Source organism: Montipora foliosa, chromosome 1 (genome assembly GCF_036669935.1).
Source record: "Montipora foliosa isolate CH-2021 chromosome 1, ASM3666993v2, whole genome shotgun sequence".
NCBI lineage: Eukaryota > Metazoa > Cnidaria > Anthozoa > Scleractinia > Acroporidae > Montipora > Montipora foliosa.
Window position 1 is genome coordinate 48,870,607 of NC_090869.1, and position 5,000 is coordinate 48,875,606.

Below are 5,000 nucleotides of genomic sequence, written 5' to 3' on the forward strand. Positions count from 1 at the left end.
CAAGGGAGATTCCCTTCATCATGGTTGCAAGTGTATTCACTCCAAGAGGGCTGTTTTCGTACCAGATCATATCCGCTTCTTTGGCTTTCGGTGACGGTTTTGGAAAAAGGCTGTTTGTTTCGGGTTGAGCTTCTGTACATATTTGGACAGGCACCAGTAGGAATCGCCGATCTCTCCTGTTGAGTACAGTCGGGTGAGGCTTTTGTGGCTGTTTTTTTCTGAAATTCCTCCTTGGTGGTTCTTTGTCTGGACACTGTGGACCATTTCAGCATACTCCTGCCCTTCTGCATCGCATCCTCGCCGGCACCAAAACAACGTTACGATAAACCAGACTCGGTGGAGAAGACCTGGTGGATCGTTGAAGCTTAAAAATGGACTACTTTTTAGCTTTTCCATGTCTTCCTTCTCGATGACGGGCTTGTGTTTTACGTTTTCTTTCCCTTCTCTACGGTTCAGCTTCAGCTTACACTCAAGCATTTTGTTGGACTTCAAAAACAAGGGGTTCTTCGTGATCTTCACCTCCCGTCCGCTGGCGGCGAGATGCCTCTCAAGAGCATTTCGTATACTGAGAAGGGACGACCTACTATATTCTTCTCCCTTTTTTGTTCTGGCTTCCGCATAGAATCTTCTGAGGACGTTATCGAAAGATTCAAAGGTCATGGTAAACAAGTTAGATGGCAGTCCACGTTCACAGCACCATTCTGCGAGTGCAGAGTAAACAATAGCAACATTTTAATTAAGCAAAGTTCAAACTGTACGTTCATCCGAAACTGATGAAGGTTTGTAGATGTATTTACCTTCAACTGTGCCGACAGTCCACTTTGTATTTTTCTTCGTCCCTTTTGCTTCTGCGCTACTTATGATTGTTGTTAGGTCCTCATCTGTCAGCAATGCAAAACGAGCATTTTTGGATTTCTCAATCTTTGAAGTCAAGATGTCAGGTGGGTTGGTAACGCTTTTTTGCTGTTTCCTGGTAGATTCTACACAAGGTATCAGTTCCTCATCAGTTATATCGTCGCTAATATCAGTTACATCGTGGTCAGTTATTAAGTCGCTAAAAATATCAAGATTAAAATTTGGCAAAATTTGAGAGTCATCCATGTTTTTTAGCTGAAAAACGCATTGCGTGACGTGTTGACGCAAGCAGTGTTGTCTAGACTCTTATCGACAACAGCAAATTAGCCAATCAGATTTGCGAGATTACAAGCAATTGTGGTAAAATAAAAGAGTGACCTAATACAACAACCGAAGAACAGAAGAAGCCATGAAAATGAACCAACGACCAGGACAATTGGAGAAGAAAGGGTGATACCCGAGATCTAAAAACAACACAGCAATGAACTGCAACAACCGATCCGCACAACGACCGAAATTAACAGGAAATAATAAACAAAAGGCTCGAAGCGAAAAGCAAACTACTAGCGCAAAAACAGGGAGAACAAAATGACGATGAGATAGCGGTAAGAATAAAAACGTATAAAAACGTACCTCGCAGCGAGTCAAAAGAAGCTTCTAACTCCGAGCAATAGATACGAATTGCAAGCACATGGCTTGCGAGTTCATGTGACTTGTCAAAAACCTTAGAGGGGGGTTGAACATAATGGCCATTGACACCTGACCCAAACCCAGTCCCCCTTGATTATCAAATAAAACCTGGTCAAAGAGAGAAGACATAAAAATTCTACTTGCAAGCAAATATTTTGTTTAATTTTTGCGGACCATATGCCATTTAGGCCTCTGTCTTTGGCTGCTCTCATGTATTTCTCTACGGAAAGCCTTTTTTAATATTACAAATAACAGGACTGTCCATACTCCTGATTATCTTGTTGCTCAAGCTCAAAATGTCTTTCTCAAAAATATGGTTGCACGCCTCCTGGTACCCTGCAGTTTTCGTAACCATAGTGGCATCTGAAGGCTGAGGTTCTGTTTGTGAGTGTCCTTTCAGAGCGCTCATCATGTACATTTGCTGTAAAAAGAGCATAATTACAACAATCTGACAATTTTAGACAACAACATATTCAAAAATCCAAGTACATATAAGAAGTTTCTCTTTAAACCTGTGATAGGTGGCAGGGGTTATGAGATAAAAAGTGCATTAAATAGTCTTATTAAAAATACATTTTATGTTAAGTCAACTATTTATTTGATTCAGTTTCAAGTGTGAGTTCTCGTTAGTTTTATGGTGATTCCCATTTTGATACTGAAATAATATTATTATTGAGCTACTTTTCTTGCATTCTAAAGCTCATAAAAAGACAAGTATTTACCTTAAAAGGAAAAACAATTCACAATAATATTTCTTGTAGCTGCATAATCTTTGCCGGTTGCACATTTAATGTTGTCCAAACATCCCTATAAGCAAAGTTGTATCGTAAGCCTGGAACACGTGGGGCACGTCCTTGATCAGTCCTGATACGATCCCAATTCTGCTGATCTTCAATTGCTTTCCAACCAAACCTTAACCCATCAATTTCAAAGTTTTTTGTGGACCGGTGCCTTGAACTGTAGAGTGCTGCAATTTGGCTTTCAACGAAAACTCAATCGGTTTTGCTAGAAAAACGCAGTTTCTGTAATAATTATTATAACAGAAAGTAATATTTGACTGTTAATCCAAATGATATCCATACTCCCCATGGAGGGGTTTTTGTTTGCTCCTTCTCATCTGAAACTTTTATCCCCAAAGGAATTTTCAAATCATTTAAACAATGAATACCTGATGGAAAGGGCATATTATCATAAAGACATCACCATCACTGCTGGGATCATATAGGTTGGTGAAGTTCATTCGTGGAAGGAAATGATCTATGCCATCTCCAGCCTCGAGTGGAAGTTGTGTCCTCTTATATTCTGCAAGAACTTTTAACAGGGATAGGTTGCTGGATGCCCCATCGCAAACCGTTGCCTTCACTCAAAAATTGTATAATGAGAACACCTTGAGTTTTCTTATTACACAGTCAAAGAAAACAGTGGTCCCAAGTCTTGGCACAGTTGAAGTAGGGGCCAATAATGCTGTAGCTGGATGTGAGATCTCAGCAAATTTAAATAAACTGCAAGACATAACTGGTCTTCATCTCACTGTCCTGATCCAAAGCAGAAAAAATGTCGTGGAGGAATGGCAGCTCATCTGGGGACCTATCAAGTCCCATGACTTTGTTTCTAGTCATGTTGATCATAATTTTTGATTGAACATTTGTTTCACCAAAAATTAAAACGCCAGCCTTCATGGGTTTTGGCTTTTTCTTTTGCTGTTGTATTTTAACAAATTCTTCATAGTTTGTGACCTCTTGCTCTATTTCGTTCTCATCTATTCCACATTCTATGCTGTTTGCATTCACCTTCATTTTTACTTGCTTCTCACATGGCAGCTGAATGATTTCCAGATTTGTTTATACTGCATAGGTTGGAGGAGACCTGGCATGCACTGTCATTGTTGAAAAATAAAGAAAAAGGATTCTAACAAGAGATGATCAAAATAAAGAGGCCTCTTTTGGCACCAGCATGTTTCCCTGAAGTAATTTGCCGTAAGTGAAGTTTGACACACATGAAAAAGACACCTGCAATTTTGTATCCCTGAAAATGTTGCATGAGTCAAGAAAAATTTCATTACTCTTATTTTGGCTTGATTGATATTATCCTAATTATTAAGTGGATATATCTTACGTTTGCTGATGACAGTGCTCTTGGAGTTATTGGTCCTTCACCATGCATTTTGATGGAGACACCATTATGAATGAAATCAACAGATCCCACTGTGAAACAATATTTGTATATAGTAATATTTTATCCATTTACTCAGTGGTTCCACAACAACAAGTATTAAATAGCACAAATCGACATCTATTGATTTAAGAAAATGATAATCTTAATCAATATGATTTGATATGGAAGAGTGGGAATCTGATATCTAAGTCTGCATACGCAACTTAGCTTAGGCTTGATCATCGTATCAAAAAGGCAAGCTATAGTGGGTTCACACGTGAAGCTTTACTGAAGTCAATAAATGTAATGAAATCAAGTTTTTCCCTCCTCCATAACTCTCTCAACGTCATACCCCTTCCTTCTTTCGTTCCTTTCGCTTCCTCAAAAATGTTCTCTAGCTCTTTCCTCTCGTCTTCTGAAGTGTCTATTTCATTTACCAGGTGACAAAGTTCGTTGCAGTCACTGTCTCTAAGAGCTATTTTGGTTTTATCCCAATAGTTTTGGGCAAGCGTCTTAAAATTCTTTCTTTCATTTTTCACATTTCGCATCCTTTCTTTCTTACTTTCTGGGCTAAGAAAAGAAATGGCATGATGACTGCTTGCACTCTGCCCTTGCCACTTGTGCCCTTCACATCTTTCTTTGCGAAGAGCAAGAAGTCTATTTAAGTCCTTGCTCAACGTCTTACAGTTGAGACAACAGTCTAACATTCCCTGGTCAACTTGGACACCAGATAAACGTGCATTGATATGTGCCATAGTGAGCGACGCATAGGCCTCACGATTTTCCTCGGCCACGATAAGCTGAAGACAGTTTTGGGCACATAGTTGAGTTTTTCTTGCAGATCATTGAAGTTTCCTCCTTTGGTTAGCCCAGGACATATCTTGTACCGTCTTTTCACGGATTTCTTGAAAACGACTTCTCTTACAGCGCTTCATACTTGAGGTCCATTCTGAGATGAGCAGCGTTACTGGGAGATAAATGCCAGCACATGCAGAAAACTCCTTCTTGTAAGAGGCACAAATGGATAAAAAGGCTGCATGACCATTAGCTGAAATGAGTTCAACTTCCGAAGAAACTGCGAGCTTGAAGTTGTCGATCTTTTCCTTGACATCCTGTAACACATTGATCTCATGTAGTCTTCGTTCCTCCTGAGCCTTTGTAGCCCGAAGCTTTTCGAAAAGCTTGGTTCTTAGTTTTACCGTTGCTAGTCGGGGTAACCTTCGTGGAGTATTACCTCGGCTGGTTCCATCTAGTGAAAAGCAATACAATAGCATTCATTGTAGCGTTCATTGCGTTGTACA